This window comes from Ranitomeya imitator, chromosome 1, assembly GCF_032444005.1.
Source record: "Ranitomeya imitator isolate aRanImi1 chromosome 1, aRanImi1.pri, whole genome shotgun sequence".
NCBI lineage: Eukaryota > Metazoa > Chordata > Amphibia > Anura > Dendrobatidae > Ranitomeya > Ranitomeya imitator.
In genome coordinates this window covers 192,887,366-192,912,579 of record NC_091282.1, presented here as the reverse complement: position 1 = coordinate 192,912,579, position 25,214 = coordinate 192,887,366, and the positions used below count along the sequence as shown (strand labels likewise).

General features: G+C 43.1%; 1 protein-coding gene across 1 annotated transcript in view; it reads left to right on the top strand.

Annotated features, from left to right (window-relative positions):
* FEM1C (fem-1 homolog C) overlaps positions 1 to 25,214 on the top strand; it is a 53,551-nt gene that overhangs the window by 25,507 nt on the left and 2,830 nt on the right. The gene's annotated exons all lie outside the window — the stretch shown is intronic.

Genomic DNA, 25,214 nt, shown 5'->3' with positions numbered 1-25,214 from the left:
TCCGTAACGACCCGCTCTATAAAACTATCCCACTAGTTAACCCCTTCAGTGAACACCGCAAAAATAAAAAAAAAAAGACAAAAAACAACGCTTTATTATCATACAGGCGAACAAAAAGTGGAATAACACGCGATCAAAACGACGGATATAAATAACCATGGTACCGCTGAAAATGTCATCTTGTCCCGCAAAAAAAAAGCCACCATACAGCATCATCAGCAGAAAAATAAAAAAGTTATAGCTCTCAGAATAATGTGATGCAAAAACAATTATTTTTTATATAAAATAGTTTTTATTGTGTAAAAGCGCCAAAACATAAAAAAAATTACATAAATGAGGTATCGCTGTAATCGTACTGACCCGAAGAATAAAACTGCTTTATCCATTTTACCACACGTGGAACGGAATAAACGCCTCCCCCAAAAGAAATTCATGAATAGCTGGTTTTTGTTCATTCCGCCTCCCAAAATTCGGAATAAAAAGCGATCAAAAAATGTCATCTGCCCGAAAATGTTACCAATAAAAACGTCAACTCGTCCCGCAAAAAACAAGACCTCATATGACTCTGTGGGCCAAAATATGGATAAATTATAGCTCTCAAAATGTGGTGATGCAAAAACTATTTTTTGCAATAAAAAGCGTCTTTTAGTGTGTGACGGCTGCCAATCATAAAAATCCGCTAAAAAAACACGCTATGAAAGTAAATGAAACCCCCCCTTCATCACCCCCTTAGTTAGGGAAAAATAATAAAATGTAAAAAAATGTATTTATTTCCATTTTCCCGTTAGGGTTAGGGTTAGGGCTAGGGTTGGGGTTAGGGTTTCAGTTATAATTGGGGGTTTCCACTGTTCAGGCACATCAGGGGCTCTCCAAACGCGACATGGCGTCCGATCTCAATTCCAGCCAATTCTGCTTTGAAAAAGTAAAACAGGGCTCCTTCCCTTCCGAGTTCTCCTGTGTGCCCAAACAGTGGTTCCCCCCAACATATGGGGTATCAGCGTTCTCAGGACAAGTTGGACAACAACTTTTGGGGTCCAATTTGTCCTGTTACCCTTGGGAAAATAAAAACATAGGGGATAAAATATCATTTTCGTGGAAAAAAAAATATTTTTTATTTTCACGGCTCTGCGTTATAAACTGTAGTGAAACACTTGTTGGTTCAAAGCTCTCACAACACATCTAGATAAGTTCCTTGGGGGGTCTAGTTTCCAATATGGGGTCACTTGTGGTGGGTTTCTACTGTTTAGGTACATCAGGGGCTCTGCAAATGCAACATGACACCTGCAGTACATTCCATCTAAGTCTGCATTTCAAACGGTGCTCCTTCCCTTCCGAGCTCTGCCATGCACTCAAACGGTGGTTCCCCCCCACATGTGGGGTATCAGCGTACTCAGGACAAATTGGACAATAAGATTTGTGGTCCAATTTCTCCTGTTACCCTTGGGGAAAAAAAATATTGCGGGCTAAAACATCATTTTGTGGAAAGAAAAAAAGATTTTTTTAATTTTCACAATGCTACATTCTAAACTTTAGTGAAACAATTGGGGGTTAAAAGTGCTCACCACACATCTAGATAAGTTCCTTAGGGGGTCTTCTTTCCAAAATGGGGTCACTTGTGGGGGGTTTCCACTGTTGAGGCACGTCAGGGGCTCTCCAAATGCGACATGGTGCCCGATCTCAATTCCAGCCAATTTTGCATTGAAAAGTCAAATGGCACTCCTTCCCTTCCGAGCTCTGCCATGCGCTCAAACAGTGGTTTATCCCCATATATGAAGTATCGACGTACTCAGGACAAATTGCACAACAACTTTTGGGGTCCAATTTATCCTTTTACCCTTGGGAAAATAAAAAATTTGGGGCAAAAAGATCATTTTTTTTTTGTGAAAATTAATATAAATTTTTTTTTACGGCTCTACATTATAAACGTCTGTGAAGCACTTGGAGGTTCAAAGTGCTCACCACACATCTAGATTACGGTAGTTCCTTAGGGGGTCTACTTTCCAAAATGGTGTCACTTGTGGGGGTTTCCACTGTTTAGGCACATCAGGGGCTCTCCAATCGTGACATGGGCTCCGATCTCAATTCCAGCAAATCTTGCATTGAAAAGTCAAATGGCGCTCCTTCCCTTCCGAGCCCTGCCATGTGCCCAAACAGTGGTTTACCCCCACATATGGGGTATCGGCGTACTCGGGACAAATTGCACAACAACTTTTGTGGTCCAATTTCTCCTGTTACCCTTGGTAAAATGAAACAAATAGGACCTGAAGTAAAAATTTTGTGAAAAAAAAGTTAAATGTTCAATTTTTTTAAACATTCAAAAAATTCCTGTGAAGCACCTGAAGGGTTAATAAACTTTTTGAATGTGGTTTTGAGTACCTTGAGGGGTGCAGTTTTTAGAATGGTGTCACTTTTTGGCATTTTCTGTCATATAGACCCCTCAAAGTCACTTCAAGTGTGAGGTGGTCCGTAAAAAAAATGGTTTTGCAAATTTTGTTGCAAAAATGAGAAATCGCTGGTCAACTTTTAACCCTTATAACGTCCTAACAAAAAAAAAGTTTCCAAAATTGTGCTGATGTAAAGCAGACATATGGGAAATGTTGTTTATTAACTATATTATGTGATATAACTCTCTAATTTAAGGGCATAAAAACTAAGAGTTTGAAAATTGCTAAATTTTCATAATTTCCGACAAATTTTTGTTTTTTTCACAAATAAATGCAAGTCATATCGAAGAAGTTTTACCACTATCATGAAGTACAATATGTCACGAGAAAACAATGTCAGAATCACCAGGATCCGTTGAAGCGTTTCAGAGTTATGACCTCATAAAGTGACAGTGGTCAGAATTGTAAAAATTGGCCCTGTCACTTAGGTGAAAACGGGCTTTGGGGTGAAGGGGTTAATCCAGGTAGCCACACCACACAAAATGGTTCGAGATATATACCTTATGTCTGCCTCACAGTATCACAATTTCTTTTTAAATGTCATTTTCGTTAGGCAATTTTGTCGATTTAAAAAATTTTAGCAGAAAAAAATATACCGTATCTATCTATTTGTATATCTATATCTCTGCTAAATTTTTAAACAGTCAATATATAATATATTTTTCCCAAGGAACCTTATAAAACTTATTTTTTTACGTTCAGTTTTGAAGTGACTTTAAGAATTTTAAATATTGGAAAACCAACCCCCAAATTGTGTACCATTTTATAAACCATACTTGTATTCATTTTCAGAGCAGTTCTAGAATAACTAACATTTGTAGAAGGTGGGAGAAAGGATAAAGAGGACTAGCAATTTAGAGATATCATAAAGATTCTATCCCTCATTAGGTTTGTGGGCAACCCTGGAGTATTCAACCAAGGACTCCATATCTTTTCAAATTTGCGAATAGTTACGTTCATGCTAGATTCCTATTTACAACCAGATTATATTACGGTATTTATTCTTCATTATAGTTCCGCCATAGATGGAGGTTGTGTGTCTAACCAATGAACTGTAAGTTTACATGCTTGAAATAAGATATGAGATGCCTATGAATGGTTCACATTGCGTTAGTGCAGTCTGTTCAACGCATACGTTAAACGGACTGCGCTGACGCAAGTGCCGACTTTGCACAGCGCTAGCGCAGATGGAGCATCTTCTAGCTCCATCTGCGCTAGCGGTGACTGGCCCTAGCCTAAACGCTGCAGCCCACGTCTCTGGTCCGTCACTCAATGTCGGACGCATCGCTAGCGCACGCCCATTGTGGGCGTGCGCTAGCGATGCGTCCGACATTGCATTCAATGGCGCCGTTAACTGACTACGTTACACCGCGTTATGCCGCGGTGTAATGTAGTCCGTTAAACGGAGACACTGAACGCAATGTGAACCTAGCCTAAGGCCTACAGTTGCCTCCCATTTAGCTATAACTGTTAAGGTACCTTCACACTAAGCGACGCTGCAGCGATACCGACAACACAGACAGCTCTCCAGCGACCAACGATGTCGGTAACCAGGGTAAACATCGGGTTACTAAGCGCAGGGCCGCGCTTAGTAACCCGATGTTTACCATGGTTACCATCGTAAAAGTAAAAAAAAAAACAAACACTACATACCGTATATACTAGAGTATAAGCCCCCCCCCCTAATTTTGCCACAAAAAACTGGGAAAACTTATTGACTCGAGTATAAGCCTAGGGTGGAAAATGCAGCAGCTACTGGTAAATTTCAAAAATAAAAATAGATGCTCCATACCGTTCATTATTGCCCCATAGATGCTCCATATACAACTGTGCTATATAGAATGCTCTATACCGTTCATTATGGCCCCATAGATGCTCCTTATAAAGCTGTGCCCCATATATATTGCTCTGCACCGTTGATTATGGCCCCATAGGTGCTCCATATATAATGCTGTGCCCCATATAGAATGCTCTGCACCGCTGATTATGGCCCCATAGGTGCTCCATATATAATGCTGTGCCCCATATATATTGCTCTGCACCGTTTATTATGGCCCCATAGGTGCTCCATATATAATGCTGTGCCCCATATATATTGCTCTGCACCGTTGATTATGGCCCCATAGATGCTCCACATAAAGCTGTGCCATATAGAATGTTCTGCACCGTTGATTATGGCCCCATAGATGCTGCATATATAATGCTGTGCCCCATATATATTGCTCTGCACCGTTGATTATTGCCCCATAGTTGCTCCATATAATGCTGTGCCATATAGAATGCTGCTGCAATAAAAAAAAAAAAATCACATACTCACCTCTCTTGCTCAGGATGCCAGCGCTTTCAATATTTACCTGCTCCTCGTGCGGCTCCGTCTCCAGCACTGACGCTCAGCAGAGGGCGCGCACTGACTACGTCACAGCGCCCTCTAACCTGAGCGTCACTGCCAGAGGACGCTGGAGACGGAGCCGCACCGGAACGAGGAGCAGGTAAATATCGCGCAGCGCTGCGCTCCCCTTACCTGCTCCTGGCGCGGTCCCTGCAGTCCCTGGCTTCCCCGGCGCTGCAGCTTCTTCCTGTAATTGAGCGGTCACAGTTGCCGATCATTTACAGTAATGAATATGCGGCTCCTCCCCTATGGGAGGTGGAGCCGCCTATTCATTTCTGTAATGAGCGGTGCCATGTGACCACTCAGTACAGGAAGAATCTGCAGCGCCAGGGACTGCAGGGACCGCGCCGCAGCAGATAAGTATAACTACACAGCCCCCGCTCCCCCTCACCTGCCGACCTCCGGGTATATGACTCGAGTATAAGCCGAGAGGGGGACTTTCAGCCCAAAAATATGGGCTGAAAATCTCGGCTTATACTCAAGTATATACGGTACTTGCCTTCCGCTGTCTGTCCCTGGCGCTCTGCTTTCCTGCACTGACTGTGAGCACAGCGGCCGGAAAGCAGAGCGGTGACGTCACCGCTGTGCTTTCCTGCTGGCCGACGCTGACACAGGATGCAGGAGGAGTGCAGAGAAGCAGAGCGCCGGGGACAGACAGCTGAAGGTAAGTATGTAGTGTTTGTTTTTTTTACTTTTACGATGGTAACCAGGGTAAACATCGGGTTACTAAGCGCGGCCCTGCGCTTAGTACCCCGATGTTTACCCTGGTTACCAGTGAAGACATCGCTGAATCGGTGTCACACGCCGATTCAGCGATGTCTGCAGGGAGTCCAGCGACGAAATAAAGTTCTGGCCTTTCTGCTCTGACCAACGATATCACAGCAGGATCCTGATCGCTGCTGCGTGTCAAACACAACGATATCGCTATCCAGGACGCTGCAACGTCACGGATCACTAGCAATATCGTTGTGAAGTTGTTTAGTGTGAAGGTACCTTTAGAGGGTGATTATCCAGTAGGGATGACAATAGGCACTTATGGTAGAAATTAAACCCTTTGTATGGCCGATAAAAGCAATAATATCTATTAGGGGAGGATGTTGTATGCGAAGAGCCATCAAACCTGATTGAGCTGAAAGAGCATGTCTAATCTGTAGGTATTGTTAAAAAGTGTTACCCAATGAATTTAATTCCTCTTGGAGTTGTTGAAAACTTTTAGGCCATGTTCACACGTTCCTGATTTCCCTGCTGTTTTTTCTGCACTAAAAACCGCAGCTCTTGGCAGAAAACGCAGGTCCTTTTTTTGGTGCGTTTTTTAGTGCGTTTTTTATGCAGTTTTCTATGCAGAGTCTGTGTGTTTTCTAGGAAGTTTTTTTTAGGGTTAAAATGGCTGAAAATACCCTACCCCTACCCCTACCCCTAACCCTATTCTAACCTTAGTGGAAAAAAAAAAAAAATTCTCTATTTTTTTTATTGTCCCTACCTATGGGGGTGACAAAGGGGGGGGGGGGGGGGGGTGTCATTTACTATTTTTTTTTTTTTATTATTTTGATCACTGAGATAGATTATATCTCAGTGATCAAAATGCACTTTGGAACGAATCTGCCGGCCGGCAGATTCGGCGGACGCACTGAGCATGCACCTGCCATTTTGGAAGATGGCGGCGCCCAGGGAGAAGACGGACGGACGGACACCGGGAGGCCGGGTAAGTATAAGGGGGGGAGATGAGGGCACGGGGGGTGGCATCGGAGCATGGGGGGGTGGGATTGGGGCACAGGGGGGCAGCCACACTGCAGCGGTTCTGCACCACAAACCGCAGAAAACCCGCAGATATTTTCTTCATCTGCGAGTTTTACTGCGGGTTTGACCTCACAATGGAGGTCTATGGGTGCAGAACCGCTGCAGTTCCGCAAAAAGAAGTGACATGGTACTTCTTTTTTACCGCAGCTATTCAGCGCGGCTTTTTTAGTTAATTCCCGCATCATGTGCACAGTGGTTCCTGTTTTCCATAGGGTACAGTGTACTGTACCCTGCATGGAAAACAGCTGCGGAGCCGCAGCGGCAAAATCGCGGCGGTTCCGCAGTAAAAAACGCACTGTGTGAACATGGCCTTAAGGACAGAGTTTGTAAATAATTGTTCTATCGACCAGATTCTTTTTTTTTTTTTTTTTGCTCCTAATCAGAAAAACCCTTTATTACCAGGGCTGTGGAGTCGGTAAAGGTACCTTCACACTAAACGATATCGCTAGCAATCCGTGACATTGCAGCGTCCTCGCTAGCGATATCGTTTAGTTTGACACGCAGCAGCGATCAGAATCCTGCTGTGATGTCGTTGGTCGGGGCTAGAGGGCCAGACCTTTCTTTGGTCGCTGGCTCTCCCGCTGACATCGCTGAATCGGCGTGTGTGACACCGATTCAGCGATGTCTTCGCTGGTAACCAGGGTAAACATCAGGTTACTAAGCGCAGGGCCGTGCTTAGTAACCCGATGTTTACCCTGGTTACCATCCTAAAAGTAAAAAAAACAAACGCTACATACTTACCTACCGCTGTCTGTCCCCGGCGCTTTGCTTCTCTGCTCTGGCTGTGAGCACAGCGGCCGGAAAGCAGAGCGGTGACGTCACCGCTCTGCTTTCCGGCTGCCCGGCGCTCACAGCCAGAGCAGAGAAGCACAGCGCCGGGGACAGACAGCGGTAGGTAAGTATGTAGTGTTTGTTTTTTTACTTTAACGATGGTAACCAGGGTAAACATCGGGTTACTAAGCGCGGCCCTGCGCTTAGTAACCCGATGTTTACCCTGGTTACCGGCATCGTTGGTCGCTGGAGAGCGGTCTGTGTGACAGCTCTCCAGCGACCAAACAGCGACGCTGCAGCGATCCGGATCGTTGTCTGGATTGCTGCAGCGTCGTTTAGTGTGAAGGTACCTTAAGCCACAGTTGCGACTCCGACTCCTTCATAAATGGCCAATTCGTAACAATAAATTTACTGTTGTCAAATATTAACATCGTGCTTATTCAGTTTCTCACCATCATATAAGTAATCAGACCACTTAGGGCAAAAACTATATTTATTAGAATACAATTAGAATATAGCAAATAACTTTTATAAATTTTCCAAACTCTTGTATGTAAATATGCAATAAACACTGTTATGCAGTTAATAAGAAGAAATCTTTAAATTTGTCCTCAGAAAAAGTATTGCCTCTGTCAGATCCTCCTTCATGGATGCCCTCAAATCTGATCTAATTATTTTGAGAGCAGAGAACAACCTCTCTACACTAACTTGGGTTGGTGGCAAAGCAGTAACCACACGGGCAACATATCTGACAATGTCAGGATACAGAGGAATCGCTTGTTGCACTGTTATTTTTGATGAACGGTCAAATTTCTCAATTTCTTTTAGTGCATGTGAAAAATTCTGCTGAAATGTACTGGCTGTGTTCTTTGATTTTTTCATTTTCACTTTCAGTTTCATACATTGTAAGTAGGGGGGGTTGGGGCAGCATGAGGTTAACCAAGTATAAGATTAGATAAGGGCAGTGAAGAACAGTGACACACAAGAAGTAAGAAATGTCTATCTCCAGCAGAACTGCTTATCACTGTTCATAGTTTGATAGAACATATATATTTGAGTAACATTTATAAAATTCATATGAAAGTTCAATTATGAAATATTAATACATTTTTTTTAAAGCTGGAGTCGGTACATTTCTAGCGACTCCGACTCCAACCAAAACTAACTCCGACTCCACGACTCCGACTCCACAGCCCTGTTTGTTGCGTCACCCAAATTGGGATTACACCATAGTGGTGTTCATTTCGTGACTCCCTTAATACCCATACGTTTCTTTCCTCTGTCCCACACTTTATACACACTCTATGGGATTAAGCGCATTCACAGGGGCAAGGTTAATTTCAAATCTTGTAAGGCTATGTGCACACGTTGCAGATTTGGGTGCAGAATTTTCTGCACAATCTGCATCTCCTGGCAGAAAACGCAGGTGCGTTTTTCTTCCGAATTTGCTGCGGATTTCATGCGGATTTCTATAATGGAATGGGTGCAGAAACTCTGCAGAGTCACACAAAAGAAGTTCTTTCAATCCGCTGCGTTTTCCATGCGGAATTTTACGCACCATTAGCACAGCATTTTTTTTCCTATTGATTTACATTGTACTGTAAATCACTTTGCAGATTTGCAGCGTTTCTGCGTGGAAAAAACCGCTGCGGATCCGCAGTAAATCCGCATCGTGTGCACATAGCCTAAAATAGGAGCACCTGACTTGCACATGTCATCCCTACTTCCCATCCAGACAACCCCTCTATGCCACTAGGTGGTTTGCACGTAATTGATCAGGCCAATTTTTACCAGTGTCACTTTGAGGTAATAACTCTGGAACGCTTCAACATATTGCACGGATACTTAATTGTTTTTTTTGTTTTTTTGTTTTTCCGTGACCTATTGTACTTCATGATGGTGGTAAAATATCTTCCATGACTTGCGTTTTTGTGAGAGAAAAAATTTGGAAAATGTTGGTTTTTAATTCTTATGCCCTTAAATCAGAGAGTTGTCACACAAAGTTAATAAATAACATTTCCCACATGTCTACATTAGCACAATTTTTGAAACTTTTTTTTTTTTCGTTAGGAAGTTATAAGGGTTAAAAGTTGACCAGTGACTTCTCATTTTTCCAACAAAATTTTATTTTTATTTTTTTGAGACATCACATTTGAAATCACTTTTAAAGGGTCTATATGACAGAAAATACCCAAACGTGACACCATTATAAAAACTGCACCCATGAAGGCACTCAAAACCACATTCAAGAAGCTTATTAACCTTTCAGGTGCTTCACAGGTATTTATGGAATGTGGAAAAAAATTAAAATTTTTTTTTTCCACAATTTTACTTAACCCCTTCATGACCCAGCCTATTTTGACCTTAAAGACCTTGCCGTTTTTTGCAATTCTGACCAGTGTCCCTTTATGAGGTAATAACTCAGGAACGCTTCAACGGATCCTAGCGGTTCTGAGATTGTTTTTTCGTGACATATTGGGCTTCATGTTAGTGGTAAATTTAGGTCAATAAATTCTGTGTTTATTTGTGATAAAAACGGAAATTTGGCGAAAATTTCGCAATTTTCACATTTTGAATTTTTATTCTGTTAAACCAGAGAGATGTGACACAAAATAGTTAATAAATAACATTTCCCACATGTTTACTTTACATCAGCACAATTTTGGAAACAAAATTTTTTTTTTGTTAGGAAGTTATAAGGGTTAAAATTTGACCAGCGATTTCTCATTTTTACAACGAAATTTACAAAACCATTTTTTTAGGGACCACCTCACATTTGAAGTCAGTTTGAGGGGTCTATATGGCTGAAAATACCCAAAAGTGACACCATTCTAAAAACTGCACCCCTCAAGGTACTCAAAACCACATTCAAGAAGTTTATTAACCCTTCAGGTGCTTCACAGCAGCAGAAGCAACATGGAAGGAAAAAATGAACATTTAACTTTTTAGTCACAAAAATTATCTTTTAGCAACAATTTTTTTATTTTCCCAATGGTAAAAGGAGAAACTGAACCACGAAAGTTGTTGTCCAATTTGTCCTGAGTACGCTGATACCTCATATGTGGGGGTAAACCACTGTTTGGGCGCACGGCAGGGCTTGGAAGGGAAGGAGCGCCATTTGACTTTTTGAATCAAAAATTGGCTCCACTCTTTAGCGGACACCATGTCACGTTTGGAGAGCCCCCGTGTGCCTAAAAATTGGAGCTCCCCCACAAGTGACCCCATTTTGGAAACTATACGCCCCAAGGAACTTATCTAGATGCATAGTGAGCACTTTGAACCCCCAGGTGCTTCACAAATTGATCCGTAAAAATGAAAAAGTACTTTTTTTCACAAAAAAATTCTTTTCGCCTCAATTTTTTCATTTTCACATGGGCAGTAGGATAAAATGGATCATAAAATTTGTTGGGCAATTTCTCCCGAGTACGCCGATACCTCATATGTGGGGGTAAACCACTGTTTGGGCACACGGCAGGGCTCGGAAGGGAAGGCGCGCCATTTGACTTTTTGAATGGAAAATTAGCTCCAATTGTTAGCGGACACCATGTCGCGTTTGGAGAGCCCCTGTGTGCCTAAACATTGGAGCTCCCCCACAAGTGACCCCATTTTGGAAACTAGACCCCCCCAAGGAACTTATCTAGATGCATATTGAGCACTTTAAACCCCCAGGTGCTTCACAGAAGTTTATAACGCAGAGCCATGAAAATAAAAAATAATTTTTCTTTCCTCAAAAATGATTTTTTAGCCTGGAATTTCCTATTTTGCCAAGGATAATGGGAGAAATTGGACCCCAAATATTGTTGTCCAGTTTGTCCTGAGTACGCTGATACCCCATATGTGGGGGTAAACCACTGTTTGGGCGCACGGCAGGGCTCGGAAGGGATGGCACGCCATTTGGCTTTTTAAATGGAAAATTAGCTCCAATCATTAGCGGACACCATGTCACGTTTGGAGAGCCCCTGTGTGCTTAAACATTGGAGATCCCCCAGAAATGACACCATTTTGGAAACTAGACCCCCAAAGGAACTAATCTAGATGTGTGGTGAGGACTTTGAACCCCCAAGTGCTTCATAGAAGTTTATAATGCAGAGCCGTGAAAATAATAAATACGTTATCTTTCCTCAAAAATAATTATTTAGCCCAGAATTTTTTATTTTCCTAAGGGTTACAGGAGAAATTGGACCCCAAAAGTTGTCCAGTTTCTCCTGAGTACGCTGATACCCCATGAGTGGGGGTAAACCACTGTTTGGGCACACGTCTGGGCTCAGAAGAGAAGTAGTGACTTTTGAAATGCAGACTTTGATGGAATGGTCTGCGGGTGTCACGTTGCGTTTGCAGAGCCCCTGGTGTGCCTGAACAGTAGAAACCCCCACAAGTGACCCCATTTTAGAAACTAGACCCCCCAAGGAACTTATCTAGATATGTGGTGAGCACTTTGAACCCCCAAGTGCTAAACAGACGTTTACAACGCAGAGCCGTGAAAATAAAAAATCATTTTTCTTTCCTCAAAAATTATGTTTTAGCAAGCATTTTTTTAGATTCACAATGGTAACAGGAGAAATTGGACCCCAGTAATTGTTGCGCAGTTTGTCCTGAGTATGCTGGTACCCCATATGTGGGGGTAAACCACTGTTTGGGCACACGTCAGGGCTCGGAAGTGAGGGAGCACCATTTGACTTTTTGAATACGAGATTGGCTGGAATCAATGGTGGCGCCATGTTGCGTTTGGAGACCCCTGATGTGCCTAAACAGTGGTAACCCCTCAATTCTACCTCCAACACTAACCCCAACACACCCCTAACTCTAATCCCAACTGTAGCCATAACCCTAATCACAACCCTAACCGCAACACACTCCTAACCACAACCCTAATTCCAACCCTAACCCTAAGGCTATGTGCCAACGTTGCGGATTCGTGTGAGATATTTCCGCACCATTTTTGAAAAATCCACGGGTAAAAGGCACTGCGTTTTACCTGCGGATTTTCCACGGATTTCCAGTGTTTTTTGTGCGGATTTCACCTGCGGATTCCTATTGAGGAACAGGTGTAAAACGCTGCGGAATCCGCACAAAGAATTGACATGCTGCGGAAAATACAACGCAGCGTTTCCGCGCGGTATTTTCCGCACCATGGGCACAGCGGATTTGGTTTTTCATATGTTTACATGGTACTGTAAACCTGATGGAACACTGCTGCGGATCCGCAGCCAAATCCGCACCGTGTGCACATGGCCTAATTCTAAAGGTATGTGCACACGCTGCGGAAAACGCTGCGGATCCGCAGCAGTTTCCCATGAGTTTACAGTTCAATGTAAACCTACGGGAAACAAAAATCGCTGTACACATGCTGCGGAAAAACTGCACGGAAACGCAGCGGTTTACATTCCGCAGCATGTCACTTCTTTGTGCGGATTCCGCAGCGGTTTTACAACTGCTCCAATAGAAAATCGCAGTTGTAAAACCGCAGTGAAATGCGCAGAAAAAAACGCGGTAAATCCGCCATAAATCCGCAGCGGATTAGCACTGCGGATTTATCAAATCCGCAGCGGAAAAATCCGCAGAGGAACAGAATACGTGTGCACATACCGAAACCCTAGCCCTAACCCTAGCCCAAACCCTACCCCTAACCCTAACCCTATTCTAACATTAGTGGAAAAAAAAAAATTTCTTTATTTTTTTATTGTCCCTACCTATGGGGGTGACAAAGGGGGGGGTCATTTATTATTTTTTTTATTTTGATCACTGAGATAGATTATATCTCAGTGATCAAAATGCACTTTGGAACGAATCTGCCTGCCGGCAGATTCGGCGGGCGCAATGCGCATGCGCCCGCCATTTTGGAAGATGGCGGCGCCCAGGGAGAGGACGGACGGGACCCCGGCTGGATCGGTAAGTATGATGGGGTGGGGGGGACCACGGGGGGGGGGATCGGAGCACGGGGGGGGGGGGGGGGATCGGAGCGCGGGAGGGGTGGAACGGAGCACGGAGGGGCTGGAACGGAGCACGGGGGGGTGGAACGGAGCACCGGGGGGGGGTGGATCGGAGCACGGGGGGGTGATTGGAGCACGGGGGGAGCGGACAAGAGCACGGGGGGGGGAGCGGAGCACTGGACGGAGGGGAGCCGGAGCAGTGTACCGGCCAGATCGGGGGGCTGGGGGGGCGATCGGTGGGGTGGGGGCACATTAGTATTTCCAGCCATGGCCGATGATATTTCAGCATCGGCCATGGCTGGATTGTAATATTTCACCCGTTATAATAGGTGAAATATTACAAATCGCTCTGATTGGCAGTTTCACTTTCAACAGCCAATCAGAGCGATCGTAGCCACGAGGGGGTGAAGCCACCCCCCCTGGGCTAAACTACCACTCCCCCTGTCCCTGCAGATCGGGTGAAATGGGAGTTAACCCTTTCACCCGGCCTGCAGGGACGCGATCTTTCCATGACGCCACATAGGCGTCATGGGTCGGATTGGCACCGACTTTCATGACGCCTACGTGGCGTCATGGGTCGGGAAGGGGTTAAGACTCAAATGTTATTTCCTCAAGGGTAACAAAAAAAAATTAAACCCAAATTTGTCGTGCAGCTGCTCCTGAGCGTGCTGATACCCCATATGTAGGGGGAAAACAACTGTTTGGGTGCACAGCAGGGCTCGGAAGAAAAGGAGCGTCAATTGACTTTTTGAATGCAAAATTTGCTGGAATCATTAGCGGATGCCATGTCCCATTTGGAGAGCCCCTGATGCTGATGTGCCTAAACAGAGATAGCCCCCACAAATAACCCATTTTGGAAAACTTGACCCCTCAAGGAATGTATCTAGATGGGTGGTGAGCACCTTGAACCCCTCAGGTGCTTCACAAAAATTTATAACGTTGAGCCATGAAAATAAAAAATAACATGCTTGTCGCAAAAATGTTGTTTTAGCCCCATTTCTTTTTTTTTTTTTTTTTTTTTTCACAAGGGTAACAAGAGAAATTGCACCATAGAATTTGTTGTGCAATTTATCCAGAGTACGCTCATACCCCATACAGGTCCTTCTCAAAAAATTAGCATATAGTGTTAAATTTCATTATTTACCATAATGTAATGATTACAATTAAACTTTCATATATTATAGATTCATTATCCACCAACTGAAATTTGTCAGGTCTTTTATTGTTTTAATACTGATGATTTTGGCATACAACTCCTGATAACCCAAAAAACCTGTCTCAATAAATTAGCATATTTCACCCATCCAATCAAATAAAAGTGTTTTTTAATAACAAACAAAAAAACCAACAAATAATAATGTTCAGTTATGCACTCAATACTTGGTCGGGAATCCTTTGGCAGAAATGACTGCTTCAATGCGGCGTGGCATGGAGGCAATCAGCCTGTGACACTGCTGAGATGTTATGGAGGCCCAGGATGCTTCAATAGCGGCCTTAAGCTCATCCAGAGTGTTGGGTCTTGCGTCTCTTAACTTTCTCTTCACAATATCCCACAGATTCTCTATGGGGTTCAGGTCAGGAGAGTTGGCAGGCCAATTGAGCACAGTAATACCATGGTCAGTAAACCATTTACCAGTGGTTTTGGCACTGTGAGCAGGTGCCAGGTCGTGCTGAAAAATGAAATCTTCATCTCCATAAAGCATTTCAGCCGATGGAAGCTGCCCTTGATGAAACACAGTGGACCAACACCAGCAGCTGACATGGCACCCCACACCATCACTGACTGTCGGTACTTGACACTGGACTTCAGGCATTTTGGCATTTCCTTCTCCCCAGTCTTCCTCCAGACTCTGGCACCTTGATTTCCGAATGACATGCAAAATTTGCTTTCATCAGAAAAAAGTACTTGGGACCACTTAGCAACAGTCCAGTGCTGCTTCTCTGTAGCCCAGGTCAGGCGCCTCTGCCGCTGTTTATGGTTCAAAAGTGGCTTTACCTGGGGAATGCGGCACCTGTAGCCCATTTCCTGCACACGCCTGTGCACGGTGGCTCTGGATGTTTCCACACCAGACTCAGTCCACTGCTTCCTCAGGTTCCCCAAGGTCTGGAATCGGTCCTTCTCCACAATCTTCCTCAGGGTCCGGTCTCCTCTTCTCGTTGTACAGCGTTTTCTGCCACATTGTTTCCTTCCAACAGACTTACCATTGAGGTGCCTTGATACAGCACTCTGGGAACAGCCTATTTGTTGAGAAATTTCTTTCTGGGTCTTACCCTCTTGCTTGAGGGTGTCAATGATGGCCTTCTTGACATCTGTCAGGTCGCTAGTCTTACCCATGATGGGGGTTTTGAGTAATGAACCAGGCAGGGAGTTTATAAAAGCCTCAGGTATCTTTTGCATGTGTTTAGAGTTAATTAGTTGATTCAGAAGATTAGGGTAATAGGTCGTTTAGAGAACCTTTTCTTGATATGCTAATTTATTGAGACAGGTTTTTTGGGTTATCAGGAGTTGTATGCCAAAATCATCAGTATTAAAACAATAAAAGACCTGACAAATTTCAGTTGGTGGATAATGAATCTATAATATATGAAAGTTTAATTGTAATCATTACATTATGGTAAATAATGAAATTTAACACTATATGCTAATTTTTTGAGAAGGACCTGTATGAGGGGATAACTACTTTGTAGGCACAGTACAATGCTCAGAAGTGGAGAACGCCATTTTGGAGTTCAGATTTTGCTGGAATGGTTTGAGGGTGCCATGTCACATTGGCAGAGCCCCTGAGGTACCAGAAGAGCAGAAACTCCCCATAAGTGACCCCATTTTACAAATTATACCTCTCAACAAAATCATCTAGGGGTGCAGTGATCATATTGACACTGTGGGTGTGTCACAGAATTTTATATTGTGCAGTGACAAAAATTTTTTTTACATTTTTACCACCAAAATTTTACCCCAAATATTACATTTTCATAAGTGGGTAATAATGGCACCAAAACTTGTCCCACAATTTCATCTAAACATGGCAATACCCCATATGTGGCTGTACAGTACTGCTTTGCCATACTGAGAGACTCGGGAGGGACCGAGCAATATTTGCCTCCTGGAGCGCAGATTTTCCTAAAATAGTTTGTGAACTCCATAAACAGAACCTGTAAGAAAAGCCGATTCCTCCCCATCAAGTGACCCCATTTTGGAAATTATACCCCTTTGGGAACTTTATCACTTTATTTAGTGACGATTTGTGACTCCATGGATGTTTTCCAGAAACAAGTAGCAATCTATATTGCTGAGTGAAAACTGCAAACTGATGTTTTAGTGACCAGTACCTTATACATCATGCCCAGCTTATGGAGAAACGCACCCGTAAATTAGGCGGACTCTCATTGCTACAGAAATGAAAACATGTGGACGATGTATGTGGTTTAGGCACACTGAGGCTCAGAAGGCAGAGTGGGATTTGGGGGTGCTGAATTTCTTTTGGTGGGTGAGGAGCCATTGCACTTTTTCAGAGTCTTTTGTAGTACCAGTTACATGGAAATCCCCTATATTTCCAGTAATAGATGATGGACTTGAGTGGGGAGTTATTTTTTTTTTTTTTCTTCTGTGGATTGAGTTGACACTTTTATTGGAAGCATTTAACATTTGGGCTTATATTTATCCTGCACTCGCCGCTGAGCACTTCACATTGAGGTTTCCATCTAAATTTGAGTGAAGTGACTGAAACCCATCCACTATAATGATGCAGCAGAGTTACTCTGGACTCTCTGGCCTCTGTTCAGTGGTGTCCTTTTCAGTAGGGCACAAAACTGTGTCCGACTGCACTTTTATGCACGCCTAAAAGATAGGGACACCCCTGGATCATAGGCCAGACAACGTCCACGGTGCCTCCATCTGCCTCATTATAGGTAATCGTTCACCTGAGATTCCGTCTGAATCTCTTATTTCAGAGCTTTACATTGAAACCCCGGTGTAAGCGCCCAGCGTAGATCGCAGGTTAAATGTGCGCTGAGCCTTACTGCGAACTTTAGGAGGCAGAATGAAAAAATCAACAGCTGGTGAAAATTTTGTTTTATTTTTTTACGCTGTTCCTTGTGTGGTATAAGTAATTAGGCAAGTTTATTCTTTCGGTCTGTGCGAATTACAGCAATACCAGATTTATCGGGTTTTTGTTTGGCAGCTGTCACACACGAAAAGATGCTTTTCATTTTAAAAACAAATTTTGGCATCGCCATGTTTTGATGGCTATAAATATTCCATATATCGGCTGACAGTCATGTGAGGGCTTGTTTTTTGCAGGACGAGTTGACGTTTTTTATTGGTACCATTTTATGGCACATGACATTTCTTGATCACTTTCTATTCAGATTTTTGGGAGGCAGAATGAACAAAAAAACAGCAATTCAGGAATTGGTTTTTCGGTTTTCTTATGTCATTCTGTGTTTGGGAAAAATTCATAAAGCAGCTTTATTCTTCGAGTCAATACGACTACAGTGAAACCACATTTATTTATTTTTAACACTTACACAATAAAAACTATTTTATAGAAACAATTATTTTTGCATCGCTTTAATCTGAGAGCTTTATTTTTCCACTGATTGAGCTGTATGGTGCCTTGTTTTTTGCGGGACAAGATGACTTTTTCAGCGGTACCATGTTTATTTTATGTCTTTCTGACCGTGTTTTATTACACTGAGAATTTTTTAAAATATTTTTACAACTTTTTTTTCTTTTTTAACCTAGTTCCACACTATTGGACTTTAACTTTCTGCAGTCTGATTGCAATTATAAGGTATAGCTATGCAAGAGCATTGATGTAGCTTATAGCCAATCAGCCCTGCAGACACAAGTTACTGTAGTTCATGCACTGCACATGATCTAACGTCCTAGTGCCTGGTGACCCGGATGATGTCATGACTGCATCGGGGCACTATGGCAATGATCAGGGTCTCTGATCCAAGGGCAGAGGGACTTTATTCCCTCTGCCTGCTACCAAAATGCTGCTATTGAGTTCGATTGCAGCATTTAGGGGGTTAAAGTACCGGAGTGGTACAGGACCAATCCTGGCATGGAGTGTCAGTTGTCAGAATCAGTGTCTGTGTGCGCAAAATCGCCTTGACATATCCATATGTCCTAGGTCTGTAAGTACCAGGCTACAGAGACATATGGATACGTCTAAGGTTGGAAAGGGGTTTAAGAAACAAAAATAATGTACAAGTGCTTCTCACTAAATTAGAATATCATAAAGTGAATTTATTTCCGTTCTTGAATACAAAAAGTTAAACTCATATATTATATAGTCATTACAAACAGAGTGATCTATTTAAAGTGTTTATTTGTTAATGTTGATTTATTATGGCTTACAGCCAATGAAAACCCAAAAGTCATTATCTCAATAAATTGAAATACTTTACATAACACCAGCTTGGAAAATGATTTTAAAATCCGAAATGTTGGCCTACTGAAATGTATGTTCAGTAAATGCACTCAATACTTGGTCGGGGCTCCTTTTGTGTCAATTACTGCATCAATGCGGCGTGGCATGGAGGTGACCAGCCTGTGGCACTGCTGAGGTGTTACCTGCAGGTCATCTGCATTGTTGGTTCTGGTGTCAAGTTACCACAAGAAGTCATGGCTAACTTTATTGCAATGGGTATCATTGAGACACCATATAGTCCTGTTCTTCTAGAAAAAAAATCCTTAAACTTTTTTTAGCCTACATCCATCATTGTCTTAGGGTATGTGCCCATGATCAGGAATGGCTCAGGATTTGACGAAGGTGAAATCTGCACCAAATCTGCATCTGAGGTCACTGGCAGGTCACCTGCATTTTTTTTTTTTTTTTTTTTTTACATGCGTTTTTGATGCGTCTTTTCATTGCATGCGTTTTTTTTTTTTTCCACTTGAAATAAAGCTACCGTATATACTCGAGTATAAGCCGAGATTTTCAGCCCAAATTTTTGGGCTGAAAGTGCCCCCCTCGGCTTATACTCGAGTCACGGTAGTGGTGGGGTCGGCGGGTGAGGGGGAGAGGGCGCTGAGGTATACTTACCTAGTCCCAGCGATCCTCGCGCTGTCCCTGCCTTCCTCCCCGTCTTCTGTGCTGCAGCTTCTTCCCCTCTTCAGCGGTCACGTGGGACCGCTCATTAGAGATATGAATAAGCGGCTCCACCTCCCATAGGGGCGGAGCCGCCTATTCATTTCTCTAATCAGCGGTGCCGGTGACCGCTGACAGGAAGATGCTGCAGCACAGAAGACGGGGAGGAAGGCAGGGACAGCGCGAGGATCGCCAGGACTAGGTAAGTATGTTATATTCACCTGTCCGCGTTCCAGCCGCCGGGCGTCGCTCCATCTTCCCGGCGCCTCCATCTTCCCGGCGTCTGCGCTCTGACTGTTCAGGCAGAGGGCGCGATGACGCATATAGTGTGCGCGGCGCCCTCTGCCTGATCAGTCAGAGCAGAGACACCGGGAAGATGGAGGCGCCGGGACCGGACGCTGGGAGCTGCAATCAAGGGAGGTGAGTGTGTTTTTTTTTTTTTATTGCAGCAGCGGCAGCACAGATTTATGTGCAGCATCTATGGGGGCAGTATGAACGGCACACAGCACTATATGGGGGCAGTATGAACGGCACACAGCACTATATGGGGGCAGTATGAACGGCACACAGCACTATATGGGGGGCAGTATGAACGGCACACAGCACTATATGGGGGCAGTATGAACGGCACACAGCACTATATGGGGGCAGTATGAACGGCACACAGCACTATATGGGGGCAGTATGAACGGCACACAGCACTATATGGGGGCAGTATGAACGGCACACAGCACTATATGGGGGCAGTATGAACGGCACACAGCACTATATGGGGGCAGTATGAACGGCACACAGCACTATATGGGGGCAGTATGAACGGCACACAGCACTATATGGGGGCAGTATGAACGGCACACAGCACTATATGGGGGCAGTATGAACGGCACACAGCACTATATGGGGGCAGTATGAACGGCACACAGCACTATATGAGGCATCTGTGCAGCATCTATGGGGGCAGTATGAACGGCACACAGCACTATATGGGGGCAGTATGAACGGCACACAGCACTATATGGGGCATCTGTGCAGCATCTATGGGGGCAGTATGAACGGCACACAGCACTATATGGGGGCAGTATGAACGGCACACAGCACTATATGGGGCATCTGTGCAGCATCTATGGGGCAGTATGAACGGCACACAGCACTATATGGGGCATCTGTGCAGCATCTATGGGGCAGTATGAACGGCACACAGCACTATATGGGGCATCTGTGCAGCATCTATGGGGCAGTATGAACGGCACACAGCACTATATGGGGCATCTGTGCAGCATCTATGGGGCAATATGAACGGTGCAGAGCACTATATGGCACAGCTATGGGGAAATAATGATCTATTTTTATTTTTGAAATTCACCGGTAAATGCTACATTTCCACCCTAGGCTTATACTCGAGTCAATAAGTTTTCCCAGTTTTTTGTGGCAAAATTAGGGGGGGTCGGCTTATACTCGGGTCGGCTTATACTCGAGTATATACGGTAATTGAAAGTTGGCTTCTGGGAAGGGAAAAAAAATAATGATTTCCTGTTTGCAGATATATTGTGGTATGTTCCCACGGTCAGTAAACTCTGACATGTATGCAGCATCCAACCCGCAAACTGACAGTGGCATTTAACACGTGCTTCCAGCAAGCACGCCGGATATCCCACCCACCGGTGACCCCCTTCACATGAAGGTGGTACACCGATGGGTTGGCATGACAATTGGAGGTCTCCTGCAGACCTCTATGGTTGTCACTGCCGGATTGCTATGTGCGCCGCCTGGCGATCTGATCATTGCCTGTATGTAGCAGAGCCAATTGGGTTATGGCAGCTTCTAGTCTCCCATGAAAACTATTGAAGCATGCCAAAAGTTAAAAAAAAAAAAAAAAAAAATATTAAAGAATAGTTCAAATCACCCCCCCCCCCTTTTGCCCCATTCAAAATAAAACTATAAAAAAAATCAAGCATGCACATATTTATCGCTATATATATATATATATATATATATATTAACCCAATCGCTAAACGGCGTAAGGAAAAAAAAAAAAGTAAAAACTCCAGAATTACTAATGCTATTGCTATACTATTGCAAAATTTTTTTTTTTTTTTTTTTTTTTTTTTTTGGTCGCTGCAACATTGCAGTAAAATTCAATAATGGCTGATCAAAGGATCATATCTGCACCAAAATGGTATTTTTAAAAACGGCACGCAAAAAATAAGCCCCCACCCATCCCGAGATCATGAAAAATGGAAACGCTATGGGTATCAGAAAATGGCACCATTTTTTTTAAAACAAACTTTTTGGAATTTTTTTTTCACTACTTGGACAAAAAAATCTAGACGTGTTTGGTGTCTATGAACTTGTAATGACCTGGAGAATCATAGTGAGAGGTCAATTTTAGCATTAAGTGAGCATAGTAAAAAAGCAAAGCAAAAAACAATTTTGGAACTGCACTTTATTTGCCCCATTTTCCAGTACATGATGTATTAAAACCAATGGTGTTGTTCAAAAGTACAACTCGTCCCGCAAAAAAAAAAAACAAGCCCTCACATGGCCATATTAAAAACACAAAACTGAAGATACCTCTGGTCACGAAGGGGTTATTTTTATTTTTTTTATTTTTTTTGAAAAATCATTAACTCCATACTCTATTGAAAAATTTGACTCAAAGCACAATACAGCAAAAAAAGTCAATATAAAAATAAATGCAAGTGTTGAATGTGGGCCTTCTTGTCTCCCTACAAGGTGTGTGCGTTGTAGCGGGTTTGTGCCCTTGCAGAGCACTTGTTGGGTGTCTTATCGGTGATCGGAGCTGTGCTTTGCTTCTGGTCACAGTATTTATAGCCTTTCTGACAGTACAGACATGACATGTGCTGCCTTTGCTTGGAATAATTGTGCTTAGTATCGGCCTCTTAATTCTACTGAACAGTTCACTAGGATTCTCCTGCTTGGTTCTGATCTATTTTCAGCATTAGTGTTAACCCCTCGGTGACCAGGCCAAATTGTTGAAATCTGACAAGTGTCACTTTATTTGGTAATGACTCTGAAACGCTTCAACAGATCCCAGTGATTCTGAGATTTTTTTTTCATGGCACATTATAATTTATGATAATGGCAAATTTAGGTTGATAATGTTTTTGTTTATTTCCCCAAAAAAATCAGAAATTTGAGAAAGTTAAAAATAAATAAAAATGAGCAACTTTCAAACTTTGATTATTCCTTTAACCCCTTTCTGACCTTGGACGGGATAGTACGTACAAGGTCAGAACCCCTGCTTTGATGCAGGGCTCCGCGGTGAGCCCGCACCAAAGCCGGGACATGTCAGCTGTTTTGAACAGCTGACATGTGCCCGTAATAGGCGCGGGCAGAATCGCGATCTGCCCGCACCTATTAACTAGTTAAATGCCGCTATCAAACGCAGACAGCGGCATTTAACTACCGCTGGCGGCCGGAAATGACGTCATCGCCGACCCCCGTCACATGATTGGGGGTCGGTGATGCATCTCCATTGTAACCATAGAGGTCCTTGAGACCTCTATGGTTACTGATCGCCGGTGGCTGTGAGCGCCACCCTGTGGTCGGCGCTCACAGCACACCTGCATTTCTGCTACATAGCAGCGATCAGCAGATCGCTGCTATGTAGCAGAGGCAATCGAGTTGTGCCTGCTTCTAGCCTCCCATGGAGGCTATTGAAGCATGGCAAAAGTAAAAAAAAAAAAAAAAAGTTGAAAAAAATGTTAAAAAAATAAAAATATAAAAGTTTAAATCGCCCCCCTTTCGCCCCAATCAAAATAAATCAATAAAAAAAATATCAAATCTAACCTGTCCGCTAAACAGCGTAGCGGGGAAAAAATTCGAAACACCAGAATTACGTTTTTTTTGGTCGCCGCGACATTGCATTAAAATGCAATAACGGGCGATCAAAAGAACGTATCTGCACCGAAATGCTATCATTAAAAATGTCATCTCGGTACGCAAAAAATAAGCCCTCAACCGACCCCAGATCATGAAAAATGGAGACGCTACGAGTATCGGAAAATGGCGCAATTTTTTTTTTTTTTTTAGCAAAGTTTGGAATTTTTTTTCACCACTTAGATAAAAAATAACCTAGTCATGTTAGGTGTCTACAAACTCATACTGACCTGGAGAATCATAATATCAGGTTATTTTTAGCGTTTAGTGAACCTAGCAAAAAAGCCAAACAAAAAACAAGTGTGGGATTGCACTTTTTTTTGCAATTTCACCGCACTTGGAATTTTTTTCCCGTTTTCTAGTACACGACATGCTAAAACCAATGATGTCGTTCAAAAGTACAACTCGTCCCGCAAAAAATAAGCCCTCACATGGCCAAATTGACTGAAAAATAAAAAAGTTATGGCTCTGGGAAGGAGGGGAGTGAAAAACGAACACGGAAAAACGAAAAATCCCACGGTCATGAAGGGGTTAATCCCAAGTCATACCATAGAAAAACCTTAATAAATAACATTTCCCTTGTGTCTGCTTTAAATCGGCACAATTTGTGAAATGTTCTTTTATTTTGTTAGCATTTTAGGAGGTTTAAAAACGTAGCAGCAATTTTTTTTCAAGGAAACTTTACAAATTTTTTTTTTTTTTTTTAGGGACCTATCCATGTTTGAAGTGACTCTGGGGGTCCTATATATTGGGAGACCCTCAAAACCATTTTAAAAACAGCACCCCCTGACATATTGAAAACTGCTGTCAGGTAGTTTTATTTACCCATGAAGTCATTTTCAGGAATGAATTCAAAGCGACATGATGTGAATGGTAAAAGTCTGTTTTACCACCTAAATGTCCAGTAACTTCTGAACAGGCCGCTATTTGGCCCTGAATTGCCATGACAAATATCAGGACCACACAATCATGATCTCAGGGCACCGATGTGGTTAAAGAGGGAACCCCCCACACACACTGTTAACCATTTACATGATGTAGTCACTATTGGCAGCAGCATCTAAGGGGTTAAACAGATATGGACAGTGCAGACACTCACTGATCATGGCTGATGCAGCAAGTTGTCAGCTATAGTGTACAGCCGACAGCTGGATTGTCACCTGTATGGGGAGGATATTCTTATCTCAGGTCAGTAAAAAGACGTATTGGCGGTCACTAAGGGGTTACACATGGAGGGGGGGAAGGCTATCAACGAATCACTATAGAAATGTTAAAATTAGTATGTGTAATAGAATTTATGGGTGTTTGTTTTCCTTTTTAGCCATTTTGTAGTTATTCTGCTTGGTGTATGTAACAACGTGGACTAGATTCTTGTAGGTCGTTGGTGTAGATATTGGAGCATGTAAACTATAATTTGCTTTATCTCGTATGAAATATTGCAAGGCTCCTAACATTATCGCCCATTTGCCATTTTGAATTCTGGTGTATTAATGTCGAATTGCTGTAAAATTATTTTGTTTATTACTTCAGTTGATGTTCTCACACTCAATTTGTGACCCTCAACCTTTGATATTGTTTGATCCACACCTCCACCAGTGATGTTGATAGTGACTTTTCCCTAGGGAATGTTTGGTTGGTTCTCATTTTCTCATTAGAGGGGATATCATTTTTGGGAGGTGCCCGAATGTATCTGGGTGCTGTATATTAAGCTATTGGCTGTTGAATGGCTAATCTTAACGATAACCCTGTATTGCAACTAGTTTTGCAACCAAGTTCACCAACTGCGATCACATTAGCTCCAGCACAGGCTGCTCTTGTAGCCTTCGTCTGTAGTACTTAAAAGCGTCCCAGGGGATGACATTCTCTTTAAGCTATTAAAATGGGC